Source organism: Malania oleifera, chromosome 11, assembly GCF_029873635.1.
Source record: "Malania oleifera isolate guangnan ecotype guangnan chromosome 11, ASM2987363v1, whole genome shotgun sequence".
NCBI lineage: Eukaryota > Viridiplantae > Streptophyta > Magnoliopsida > Santalales > Ximeniaceae > Malania > Malania oleifera.
Window position 1 is genome coordinate 5556518 of NC_080427.1, and position 14659 is coordinate 5571176.

Below are 14659 nucleotides of genomic sequence, written 5' to 3' on the forward strand. Positions count from 1 at the left end.
GAGTTGTTTGACTAGTTGGGCTAGAGATAACACATTTAGACTAGTCAGGACAAACTCATCAATCTCATCATCGAGTGAACTGGTTTCACTTGAATCACTTGAATCACCATCTGATACACGTAGCATCATGGCTAAGAATGAACCTCATGATATGGAGAATCCTAATAGGACACTCAGAGAATATTTGCAACTTGTTAGGACCAGCACCCCATCCTGCATTATTCTACCTTTGAATGCAAATGCTTTTAATTTTAAACCTAGGATGATTCCATTGTTACCTCATTTTCATGGCATTGAATCTAAAAACCCATATTTACATATTAAAGAGTTTGAAGAAGTTTGTTCCACATTCATGGATAGAACATGCACTGAGGAGGTAATAAGATTGAAATTGTTCCCATTTTCTTTAAAAGACAAAGCAAAAACTTGGTTGAATTCCTTAAGACCAAGATCCATTGGGACTTGGCAAGAAATACAAACGGAGTTTTTAAAGAAATTTTTTCCCATGCAAAGAACTAACGCTTTGAAAAGACAAATCATGAATTTTTGCCAAAAGGATGTGGAGACATTTTATTAGTGTTGGGAACGTTTCAAAGATCTCTTAAATGCATGTCCTCACCATGGGTATGAAAATTGGAGGGTCATCAGTTTTTACTATGAGGGATTGCAACCAAAGATGAGGCAATTTGTAGAAACAATATGCAATGGTGAGTTTTTCAATAAAGGGCCTGAAGAAGCTTTTGATTATTTTGATTACTTGGCTAAAAATGCCCAGTCTTGGGATGTCTCTGATGTGTATGATAGATCTGAAAAGCAAAAATGCATTGGTGGGGGTGGTAAGTATCAATTGAAAGAAGCTGATGATTTGAATGCTAGGCTTGCATTGATGTCAAAAAGGTTAGAGTCCATTGAACTTAAGAAGGTAAATGAAATGCACGTTTTACCATCATCTTCTGAAAAATGCAGCATATGTGAGGATCCAGGGCATGTGACTGATGCATGTCCAACTATTCCTGCTTTTAAGGAAGTTTTGCTTGATCAATCTAACCTAGTGCATATGGTTTCTAAGAATTCTTCTGGACCTTATTCTAATACATATAATGCAGGTTGGAGAAATCATCCAAATCTCAATTGGAAAAATGACCAAGTGGGGCCATCTACGCAGGGACCAAGTCAGTATAATCCTTACGCAGCTGCTAGCCAAGGCTTGGGGCCACCTCATTTTCCAAATCAGCCCCCCCAAATGCAAAGAAGAGGAGTGGAAGACTCTATACAACAGCTAACTGTTAGCTTGAAACAATTTATGCAGAGTCAGAGCACGATCAACAACCAAAACTCCCAGGCCATCAATGACATCAAAGGGACTCTCACTAAAGTAACCACCACTTTGAGTAACCAGGAGAAAGGAAAGTTTCTAGCTCAACCCCAGCCCAATCCACAAGGGCACAGTCGATCATCTCAGCATTCAGGTGAAGGGAGCAATGTAAAATCAGTGAAAGTTATTACAACTTTGAGGAATGGTAAGGTTTTGGGTGACCCTGCCCATAGTGCAGGAAGTTTAGGTAAAAATGCTAATCCTCCTCTTGATAGTGGTGAGTTGAACACTTCAATTCACATAATGATGCATGTTCCATACCTGCACCGTTTCCACAACGTTTGGTTTCTTTGCACAAGGATAAACGGCATGTTGAAAGCTTGGAAATTTTTAAGCAAGTTAGGATTAACATTCCACTTCTAGATGCTATAAAACAAATTCCTGCTTATGCTAAATTTCTAAAGGATTTATGCACTGTAAAACGCAAACTGAATGTGCAGAAAAAGGCCTTCCTCACTGAGCAAGTTAGTGCTATTATTCAAAATCACACACCACCTAAGTACAAGGATCCTGGGTCACCTACTATTTCATGTGTCATTGGAAACTCTAAGATAGGGCAGGCCTTGCTAGACTTAGGTGCGGGGGTTAATTTGCTACCTTATAGTGTGTATGAACATTTGGGGCTAGGGGAATTGAAAACCACATCCATTATCTTGCAGCTTGCTGATAGATCCATAAAAATTCCTAAGGGTATCATTGAGGACATCCTGGTCCAAGTGGATAAATTTTACTACCCTATGGATTTTGTGGTCTTGGATATGAAAGTGTCATCCCGCGCAAATTCTTCACCACCTATGATTTTGGGAAGACCATTTTTAGCAACTTCTAATGCCATAATCAATTGTAGGAGTGGTGTTTTAAAATTGAGTTTTGGAAATATGACTTTAGAACTGAATATCTTTAATTTGTGCAGGCAACCTCAAGAACATGAAGAAATCCAAGAAGTCAATTCACTGGAATCTTTAATTGTAGACACTCCTTGGTTAAACTATGATTGTGATGAGTAGTGGGAGGAATTAGAAGATTCCCTCGATTTAACTGAGTCCACTGATCATTTTTCTTCGCTTTTTGTTGCAGGTGACTCAACTGAGATGCAATGGAAGCTCAAATTTGAACCATTACCGGCAATACAAACCCTAGCACAACCATCCGATGAGAAGGCACCAGTGTTAGAATTGAAGCCACTGCCACCGAAACTAAAATATGCCTACCTTGGACCAGAGAACTCATTCCCAGTGGTGATTTCTGCATTGTTGACTCCTGACCAAGAAAGTAAGTTGTTGAGAATTTTGACACAACACAAATCAGCCATTGGTTGGTCCATTGCCGACATTAAAGGTATAAGTCCTCTCATTTGTACACATAGGATATATTTGGAAGAGGATTCGAAACCCTCTAGAGAGATGCAAAGGAGACTAAACCCCACAATGAAAGAAGTGGTAAAAAAGGAAGTTTTGAAATTGTTAGACATAGGCATCATATATCCAATTGCTGACAGTAAATGGGTTAGTCCAATACAAGTTGTCCCAAAAAAATCTGGTATAACCGTTGTAGAAAATGATAAGGGAGAATTGGTGCCTACAAGAGAGACCACAAGTTGGAGGATGTGTGTAGATTATAGAAAATTGAATGCTGCCTCTAGGAAGGATCATTTTCCTTTGCCTTTCCTTGACCAGGTTTTAGAAAAAGTGGCAGGGCATGAATATTATTGTTTTTTAGATGGATTCTCCAGTTATTATCAAATAGAAATAGCTCCAGAGGACCAAGAGAAGACTACCTTCACTTGTCCCTTTGGAACTTTTGCCTTTAGGAGAATGCCATTTGGACTATGCAATGCCCCGGCTACTTTTCAAAGATGCATGTAAAGTATTTTTAGCAACTTGATTGAGGACAGTGTAGAGGTATTCATGGATGACTTTTTAGTTTTTGGAAAAACATTTGATGCATGTTTGTCTAATTTGCAAGTTGTTTTGAAAATATGCGAAGAAAAGCAATTGTTGTTAAATTGGGAAAAATGTCACTTTATGGTCCAACAAGGAATAGTTTTGGGGCACATTGTATCCTCTCAAGGCATAGAGGTGGATAAAGCTAAAATAGACTTGATTTCAAATTTGCCTGCACCTAAAAATGTGAAAGATGTTAGATCATTTTTAGGGCATGCCGGTTTTTATAGAAGATTCATAAAGAATTTTTGCTTTATTTCTAAACCTCTTTGCAAACTTTTGATACATGATGTTAAATTTGAATGGACCCAAGAGTGTCAAAATGGTTTCGATGAATTGAAAACATGTCTCACCACTACACCCATCATTCGATCTCCTGACTGGTCACTTCCTTTTGAATTAATGTGTGATGCAAGTGACTTCGTTGTGGGGGCTGTTCTTGGACAACGAAGAGATAAACTGCCATATGTTATATACTATGCTAGTAAAACTTTAAATGCGGCACAAAAGAACTATTCCACCACAGAAAAAGAACTACTAGCTATAGTATTTGCATTGGATAAGTTTAGATCTTATCTTCTTGGTTCTCCTGTCATAATATTCACTGATCATGCAGCTCTGAAATTTCTACTGTCAAAAAAAGACACTAAGCCAAGACTGGTAAGGTGGATACTTCTGCTTCAGGAATTTGATCTCACAATAAAAGATAAAAAAGGAGTGGAGAACGTGGTGGCAGATCACCTTTCTCGGCTTCAACCAGAACTTTCTGAGAAATTTTCTTTAATTTCTGATAAATTTCCTGATGAACAATTATTTGCCGTTGAATATTTACCATGGTATGCTGATATTGTAAATTTCTTGGTTACAAGGAAAACTCCACCTCGTTGGAATGCTCAAGACATAAGAAGGTTGAAGGCTGAAGCTAAGAATTTCTTTTACGATGATCCTTATCTCTTTAAATATTGTTCAGATCAGATCATTAGAAAGTGTGTGCCTAACAATGAAATTTCTAGTGTTTTAAATTTTTGCCACACAGAAGCTTGTGGTGGGCATTTTTCCGCCCACAAAACAGTGGCTAAAGTTCTTCAAAGTGGGTTTTATTGGCCAAGTATGTTTAAGGATGCTTTGAGTTTCTGTAAAGCTTGTGAACCTTCTCAAAAATTAAGGGGAATCACTAGGAGAAACATGATGCCTTTGCAACCTATACTAGTGATTGAAATTTTTGATTGTTGGAGTATAGATTTCATGGGACCATTTCCTTCTTCTTTTGGCTATTTATATATTTTGCTTGTCGTTGATTATGTTTCCAAGTGGGTTGAGGTAGTCCCTTGCAGAACTAATGACCATCAAGTGGTTATAAAATTTTTGAAAGAAAACATTTTTGCAAGGTTTGGCATGCCTAAAGCCATAATCAGTGATCAAGGCACGCACTTTTGCAACAAATATGTTTCAGCCTTATTGAAGAAGTATGGCATCCATCACAAAATCTCTACTGCCGACCATCCTCAAACCGACGGGCAAGCTGAATTAGTAAATAGGGAAATTAAACACATTCTTGAGAAAACTGTTAACCCAAATAAGAAGGATTGGTCTTTGAGATTGTTTGATAACTTGTGGGCCTATAGAACAGCTTTTAAAACCATTTTAGGCATGTCTCCATATAGATTAGTGTATGGTAAGGCTTGCCATTTTCCTGTAGAGTTGGAACATAAGGCGTATTGGGCAATTAAACAATGCAATTTGAACATTGATGATGCTGATTACGTGAGAAAATTGCAATTATCTGAATTGGACGAGCTGAGGATGGATGCCTACAATAATTCTAAATTGTCCAAGGAGAGAATGAAGAACTTTCATGATAAACACATTCAGTGTAAGACTTTTGAGCCCGACTAACAGGTGCTATTGTACAACTCTCGCCTACACTTGTTTCCTGGTAAGTTAAGGTCTCGGTGGAGTGGACCTTTTGTGGTGAAGACTGTTTTTCCTCATGGTGCTGTAGAGATTCTAAATCCTCAAAATGGTAATGTTTCTAAGGTTAATGGTCAAAGGCTCAAGCCTTTTATTTCTAACTTTGCACCTGAGGAATTTACTCTACATTTGCTTGATCCCACTTAGTATAGTTCATTTTCTTTTCTTTTCTTTTCCTTTTTTGTGTTTTTTTTCTCATTTATATTTTTATTTTTCTCATTGTTTTCCTTTGTTCTGTAGTTGTTATTTCTTATTCTCTAGCATTATATTCTTTTCAAAGCGGTTCAGGTACTTCTTCTTTTTCTCATTTATATTTTTAGAGTTGTTTTGCTTTACGTTTAAATACTCTCTTGGGTAAATTCTTTCAATTCTCCTGCATCATTAGGGACAATGCTACATTCTAGTTGGGGGGTGGAAGAGAATTTACCCTGTAGTTTGTGTGCTTTAAATATATGTGGTTTGCCTTGGGAAAATAGTGTTATATAAAAATAAAAAATAAAAAAAATAAAAAATAAAAAAAAAGAAAGAGGAGCACTAAAGATTTACATTGCATTATCCCATTTTTAACATTGACTCGTACCCTTCACATACCTGCATATAACCTAAGAACTACACACTTGAGTCATTTATGCGTAGTTTCTCTTTATATGATTTTATGACTCCATGAATAATTGATTGGTAGTACATTCGTGTTAATTTGGTTATATAATTTTCTGTATTTACATGACATCTCACGAGGTTGAATACACACTCACGTGATTCATTGCACTTAGGGTTTTCTATGAGCATTGAGAGAACACCTGTGGCGACTATGACACCTTGTGAGATATCCTTGAGCTGTGTATCGTCCTTCTAAGCGTTAATATCAAATCAGAGTTCATAGAACTCAATTCTCTTTTTTTTCTGGATGATTCCTTGTACACTAGTCTTTGTTTTTTATTTGCTAGCCTAGAGGTGACTTCTAGTGGGGAGATAGAAAGCTAGGTCTTATAGCCTACTCAAGATGTGAAGGCTGAGCCACCCCTAGAGACAAACTTAGTTCATAGACCACTATTCGAACTCAATTCCCGTTGATGATATGAAGATAACAAACGAAGTGTAATGATTGTCTTAATTGTTCAAGAAAAGACAGAAAATAAAGAACGAGCAAAAGAAATGATAAGAAATAAAAATGCGCGTGAAATGAAATGCTAATGTCTGCTCCACAGAAATATCACAAAAGGTCAAGGACACAACACATGCTCTCTACATTCGAAGATTCTTCAACCAGTTAATGCCTCAGATGTATTCACAAAATGTTTGTGAATAAGTTAAACTAGGGTGGTCTCAGTTGGATGTGGCGAGTAGGTGAGAAGATGTTAGGGTGAAGGACCTGACACCTCATAAATAGGTTAGATCCTTTTCAGACTAGTCCACTCCATATACTTAGTGTTTGTTCCTTTTAATATGTGGGATGTTTGATCGAAACACTCCTCCTCACATATAATGAGCGAACCCATTTCTTTCTTTTTGAGTGTTTTTTAGGGTATACCAGTTAGGCCGAGTCAAAGCGACCGTTCTATAGGTGTCCACTGGTATCCTAGGTGTATTGAGTCACACACACACACACCTCGAGAGTCTACTTGTTTATACTCAGACTTATATGACTGCATTAACTTTGAATGTGCCATTGATTAATTTCATGTGAGTATACTGCACTTAAATGACATATAAATGATGAAACTTGCATAAGTGATGTGCTTTGGAGAATGTGCGTCGAATATGAACGAGCATGTGTGAAATTCAGTTATATTCTTGTATGTGAAACGGTATGCTTGTGTCGCATGTGCATTAATTTCATGATCACTGGAATTAGAAGTTGTAGGCACCGCCCTGAGATTCATTCACGTCATTTGCTAGAGACTAGCAAAATGTTAGTTGGGGGGTGCGATTACGCGTCAAAACTGCGTAATTGGGCACTTTAACCCGGGCTTTACGGCTTATATTTTTAATTAAATGTCCAATTATATCTAATATTTTAACAAAGTGTCGAATTTAGTATTCTTGAGTTTCATTGCACAATTTATGAATTTTTGGTAATTTTTTGTCGCAGGAAAAGTCCCGAGAGCCAATGCCAACACCTGTTCATATTTCATGCATAACTATTCCGTCCGAATTCCGATTGAAGAGATTCAAATTTTTGAAGAAATAGAAAAGGATTATCTACAACTTTCATCTTTTGAGTTTTGTGAGAAACTAGCTTTAGAAGGGTCAAATATTGCGGTGAATAGAGAGTAAAAATGTGACCCGGCCAAGCAAGCCGGGTCGGGTCAAGTTGTCGGGTCGGGTTGGCTAAACCGGGTCTAGGGCTTCTCCCAATATCTTTTAAATTCTTCTTCTTCTCTCCCTTTTTTCCCAGATAGCTCTGTGGGCTGCTCTCCATCTTCCTCTTCTTCTTCTTCTTCTTCTTCTTCTTCTTCTTCTTCTTCTTCTTCTTCATTCTCTTCTTCTTTTCCTACTTCAGTTTTCTTCAATTCTTGCCTCTCTTCTCTTCCCTCTATTCTTTTCTATCTTTGTCCCTTTGGTTTTATTTTTTTTTTCCAGCCAACCGGCCGTGAGCCAGCCACCATGACTCCCCTCTGCAACGTAGTCTGTTCCAGCCACACAGATCACCCGAGGCTCCACCTTTCCAGCAAAAGCTACCTCTGCTAGAAGCCACTGCCGGAGTCCTCTGCCACCAGCTGCAGCCGAGTCTCTCCCCTAGGCTCTCTCTTACTCTCACTGCTGCACAGTCGAGGAGTCTCCATGCTCCAGCTCTCCATCCACGGTTTACAGAAGCCCACGGCCACCGCCATCCACAGCCGAGGAGACCCAATTACCTGCTGTTGCTGCTCCACAGCCGGCTGCCACTCCCTCTTCTTTCTTTTCTTTTTCTTTCTTTATTAAGTTGGTTATTATTATTATTGTTTTACTGATTGAAGCTAATCGGAAAAAAATTGGATTTTGAGTGATTATTTAATTTGTTTTAGCATTATTATATTTTAGTTAATTATTTGAATTCTCAAGTAGTTTAGCAGTGAATTTTATTTGTGGTATTTAATTATTTTAAAGGTCTGGATTTTATTGTCTGCGTATGTGTTTGATTGAGTTTTTATTGGTGCGTGTTTTAATTTCGTGTTCAAAGTTATTGTCTTTAGTTAGCGTGTGTTTTGATACTTGCTTGATTAGACGTAGGATTTCCATTTTTTTTCTATTGCAAGCATGAGTGGCTAACTTCGGTAACTCGGGTTGTGGGTCGATGTCGTTTGTGTTCCATGGTTTATTAGATATCCTATGATATCATTGTTAAACTTTTATTTGGTTAAAACCGAAAATTTAAGGTATCGTTGATAAATTGCTAGCTCTTATTTCTTGTTTTGTTGTTGACGTTAGGCACATCAAAACCTTGATTTAATCTGGGATTTTCATCAACTAATTTACACGACATTTGGTTGATGCTTAATGAGTGTTTATATTTTCTTCCATTTGGATGTGGCAAATTTACTCGAGCTTAGTAATAAAATTTCATCTTATTAATGCCTTGATTAGATTAACAAGAAGAGGAGTAAGGCCTAGGGAATTAGGAAACGATGGAAGCAAGTAGACATTGACCCATAACCCGAGTGTTTGGTAAAATTGTTTTAGCTAATCTGTTTAGTTTTGGTTGCGTTATTAGATTTACATTTTTGGAAAATTGATAAAATTTCAATTTCATTTTGATAGTTTACTCAAGCTTCTTTCACTTTGTTTACTGTTTTCAAATTCGTAAAAGACAAAAAAAGATTTTCAAACGCCATTTTTCAGCAACAGGATTTCAGTAAACTTGCATAAATACTTTAATACTCAGTGGTTCCTGTGGAATACGATCCTGGACTCATCCTTGATACAACTTGACACTTCTGCACTTGGAAGCACAACTCAGAACGAGTGAATCTCAGAAGAAGGTTGATAACAAGAAAGAGATAGAGTTAAATGATCTCAAAAAAGATTGAAGATAAAGAAAAAATAATTTATAACTTTACTAAAGGAAAAACAAACGTTGAAAAAATGGTAGGCTCCCAAAGAATGTCTCTAAACAAAGAAGGCATTGGATTTAATGGAATTGAAAATAAAAAGAAAAGGAATCTTTACATGAGTTATTTCTCAAAAGCCTCCAAAGATAATGCTACCACATCTAGTAATGCCTACACTAATACAATATGCTATCAATGTAAGAAAAAGGACAATATAAAGTTTGAATGTCCATTTAAGAGAAAATGAGTGAAAACTAAACAAATATGGAGAGTTAAAGAAACATCCTTTATCAAACCAACCGGACCCAAGAAAGCATGGGTACCCAGATGAAAGACTAGTTCATAAATAAAAAACTCCATGGATTAAGTCATTCCCCTTTAGAAATTGAGAAAGTAACTTAATTCATGATCAACAAACGAACTAGTAGAAAAACTAAAAGATGAGTTTAGAAGCTTATTATAACAAATTCAAAATGACATAGTTGGCAAAATCATAGGATGGTTTTTTACAAGGCTTAACTTAAGAAAATATTAAGAAAATATCAAACTGAGCTTATTACATAAGTATTTCAAGTTGATTCAAGTATGATTTTTCATTTTGAAGCTCACTTGGCAAAGAGACTTAGAGACCTTAGTATAAAACTTGGAACAAGTTTTTCAAAGTTAAACAAGTTCATATTCCAAGATTAATTGAGCAAAGAAGAGAGAACTCAAAAATATGTTGAAATGAGGAAAATCTACTGACATACGACTGTCTATTTAGAGACAGACGATTGGCATGTTTTGAAGTGTTTTAATACAAGTCAAAAGACTGACAGACGACTGTCAAGTAATGGACAGACGACTGCCAGTGACCAGTGAGCCATCTATGAGTGTTCTACCAGACGACTGTCAACCTTCTGTGTATATTGAAAAATTGATGTGTTCATGGACAGACGACTGTCATCATATGGACAGACGACTGTCACCCTTCTGTTCATTTTTAAAAACCTGGTTATTTAGTGACAGATGACTGTCCCCTGTTGACAGGTGACTGCATAAATTTTTTTAAAGATATTTGAGAATGAAATTCTATATGCTACATGCTTACATGCCTATATGATATGCTACATGCTACATGCTTGCATACCTATGCTACATGATACACTTGACTTATATTGAAAATTTATGGCTCACTATGTTGAAAATTTGAGGATGAAATTATTGAGTATAAGCATGAATTTTGATATGAATTCTGATTAATTCTTGACCATGCATGCTATTGATGAATCACATGGATAAACTTACTGCTCTTTGTATTGATATCCATGAGCTATGAAAGATATAATAATTATATTGATATACATGAGCTATGCATAATGTGATAATGACTTTTGTATCTATAAAATACTTTGGTATCCATGAGCTATGCATAATGTGATAATGACTTCGGAATCTATAAAGTATTTTGGTATCCATGAATATTTTTGGTATCACATTTTAAAAATTTTAATTGGTATCACTATTTAAAAGCTTACTTGGTATCTCAATCTAAAATTAAATTTGTTTTTTTAAGCATGACTAGTATGATTATATCTATTAGCATTTTATGGCATTAATGATTTTAGCATAATATTGACATTTGATGTTTTGAAACATAGGATGATGAAAGCATAATTGATAACAAAACTGAATGTATTAAATTCAAGGGGAGTATGACTTATTGCTTATATTATGATTGTTTCCCTATTAATCAATTCAGAGAATTTTCAATTGGTATCATGAATTAAATTTTCAACTGGTATAAATTCTCAATTGGTATCATGAATTTTAAATATATATCAAATTGGTATCATAAAATCAACAATAATGTCAAAGAAAGAAACAGTTGTTAGTAAAGATATGACTGTTATAACACACTACACATGTTATATTGAAAAACTATAAATTGAGTGTGTTCATATGTTTGATACGCATGTTTGATGATATGCTCAATATGTGATTTTACTTAAACTTAATCATTTTTTTCCCTTTTTGATGGATGTCAAAAGGGAGAGAAGTTTTAAAGCAAAAATTAAGTATAGTATTGCAAAAACTGAGCATGAACATAATATATATCAAAAGGAGAAGTATTTGACAATGATGGGCATGATTGTAAAAGAGGTTTTGAAATTGACATTGATCTTGCAAATATTGTTAAGATGATACTTATTGAAAGGGGCAGTCTTTTTAAGGCTCACTCAAATTTTTGCTTTTTGTTTGTCATCATCAAAAAGGGGGAGATTGTTGGCCTTACAAGGCTTAATATCTTATTTTGATGCTAATAAATAAGTAGAACTTAACATGCTTTGTTTAAGGGATATATTTTCAGGACTCAAGGATAAAGCGTTAAAGAATTGATGAAAGCTTGTACTTCAAAGAAGGAATTCAATATGAAGCTTAAAGCATGGATTAAAAAATGGATTTAAAGATAAAGCTTTAAGATCATGAGAGCATGAGGATTAAATTGATGAAAGCTCAAAGAAAGATGAAACAAGTGTAAAGGCCTCAAGGAATTCAAGAATTGAAAAAGTCTAGGAAATTTCACAGTGCTTCAAAGAATTTCAATATGAATACATGAAACTCTTAGGTAAATTTATTGGACCTAGATACCTTTGAACATACTTAGAAAATATTTTTATAAGGTCAAAAATTGTTTCAAAAAGGATAGAATCAATTTTGGAATGAAAAGCACCAAAAAGAGGATTTCTCAAATGCTGTCAATTTTTCTACATCTGCATTGATGCACATTTTTTCTCCATTAAAAAATCTTTATTTTAAAATGTGTTCAACATTAAAGTTTTAGTATTTTCTCTTATATTTCATGTGACACCAATATCATCAAAATTGGAGTTATATGAAGAAAGTTATGACCAAAATACTGAAGGGTGCTTGAAGCTGACAACATGACAGACGACTATCAAGAACTAGATAGTCGACTACCAGTGCACTTTGTGGCATCTGTGCATGCTTGGATAGACAACTGAACCCTACTTCCCCTTTTTTTTATCTGGACAGATGACTACCCAAAATGGACAGTCATCTGTCACGCGGCTGCTATGAATTTTTTCATAAAGGTCAAATTTTTAAATGGGGTTGTTTGGGGCTCAAAACTTATGGAAACTTGGGGAATACTTCAAACCACTTGAGGATCAAGTTATACACTTTTTAAAGTCTATAAATATGCCTCAAATATCATTTAATCAACACAACCAAAAATTCAAATTCTGAAAAAATTCAAAGTCTCTCTCAAATTGCTCTCAAATTGTCAAGGCTCTCTCTTGCTCTCAAGCTCACATATTGTGCATGAATTCAACTGAGTTTTAGCTGATCTTCTTCCACCAGAATCGTGCTACAAATTCTAAATCTTTCAATCATTGAAAAAATTAATCGGTGATATACTTCCTTGAGTTTCAAGTTAATTTCCATATTGTGATTTACTTTGAAGTGTATTAGTTGTGCTGTAATTGGTGTACTAACCAGCTCTTTGAGGAGCAAGTTCTTTGTACGCATCTATTTGATCTTTATCTTGTATATTGACGGTTCCAAGGTTTGTTTGGATCATTGGCTAAGCAAGGGGATATTGCTTAGAGAGGCGGGCTCTAGCCCAGTTAAGGAGTGACCAGATGAGGAGATATCATTTGGAGAAGGCGGGCTCTAGCCTTAACCAAGGAGTGTTGTAAAGGTTTGTTCCGCCCATTAAAGGAATAGGTTTAGTGAATCTTTTGGTGGTTTACCAAAGGCGAGGATGTAGGCTGGGTATAAGCCGAACCTCGAAAAATCTCCGTCTCACTCTCTCTTTCTCTACTCTTTATTTTCAGTACATATTTAAATTGCGTGGATGGTTTAAATTGAAAATCATATATACTACGTATATTTGGGAATCAAGTAAACTTAAAGTTTTATTTTGATTTGGGTTGCGGAAACCAAAAAGGAGTACGTTGGTTAAACCATATCTTGCAGAAACCATACGGGAGTATGTTACTTGGTTAAACTTCGCAAAGAGAAATTAACTAAGAGTTTATCTGAATTCTAAATATTTGGAAAGAGTGATTGGATTTTATATTGCACATCATATTGAAGAAGCAAATTCATTTATACAAGGCTTGGTTCAAATTTGGCTAATATAAACAAACAACCATCTTGAGTTTTTATATTACATAAGTGTTGTGTATTGGCTTGGTTGTTTGCTTTCTAATTATAGTTGATTGGTTTGGTTGAATGATTGGATGTTTGTATGGTTGAGGATTAAATAAAGAAGCTAAGTTCTTGAGTGCTTAACAAATTAAACAAACAAGTCACAAATTGGTTAAAAGAAATAAAATAAGTTTAAGAATTCTAAAAAGGAATTAAAAAAAAAAATTTTAAGTCCAATTCACCCCCCCTCTTGGGAAGCTATTCCTAATTTCAGATAGTTTGCAAATTAATATTACAAAGAGATATGGCTTGAGAATAATATTATTTTTTAATCTTTCTTATTTCAAAAAGTTCCATCAGTGTTGCACTTTTTGGATGCATCATCCTTGTGAAAGTTCCATCATTTTCGATATAGCTTCCTTTTGAACGGACTATCATTTTGGATATGTGCTCCTAAATGCATCCTCCTTATGGATCCATCCTGCTTTTAGATGTTGTCATTTCTAATTACTTGATATGGTTACATAATGGGTACATGTTTTTGCTTTTTTATTGTTATTATAGTTGTATATCTTGTTCAGTTGGGAAATTTTCATATGATAGTTGTTCATCTTGTACGAATGATAGATTTACTTGTTGGATATTATTCTGAATTTAATGGATACATGTATTACTATCGTGAATTGTTGAATGCTACATGATTGCATGCTATTCTATAATGCCTCCCGCATGGCGGATGTTGTTGATGTGTATTGCATGCTGGTAGTGGATGTAGGTTCTCGTGTGCCTTCAACTTCTTATAAATCATCTATTTGAACCTATCAGGTGCAAGTTTTGTGGGAAAACGTCTAATTTACAGATGACATGCTGCCAAAATTTCGTTAAAATTTTTCCAAAAAAAAAAGAAAATATAGGCTTAGTTCAATGTTAAAATATTTTTGAAATGATGAGTGAAACTTAGGAATCATAATAAATGAGGCAATATAGACTTAGTTCATTTAGAATGGACATTCATTTATATGTTTTTGGTCTGGTAAGCTTAAAACATTCATTGCCGAGCCGAAATCATTGAAAATAGTATAAACACTTGGCTAAGGATTTGAAAATTTGAAAAAGGCATAAGTTGAATATAGACATAACTTAGAGGGACCATCAATTTCATAGTTATTTAAATTAAATGCTCT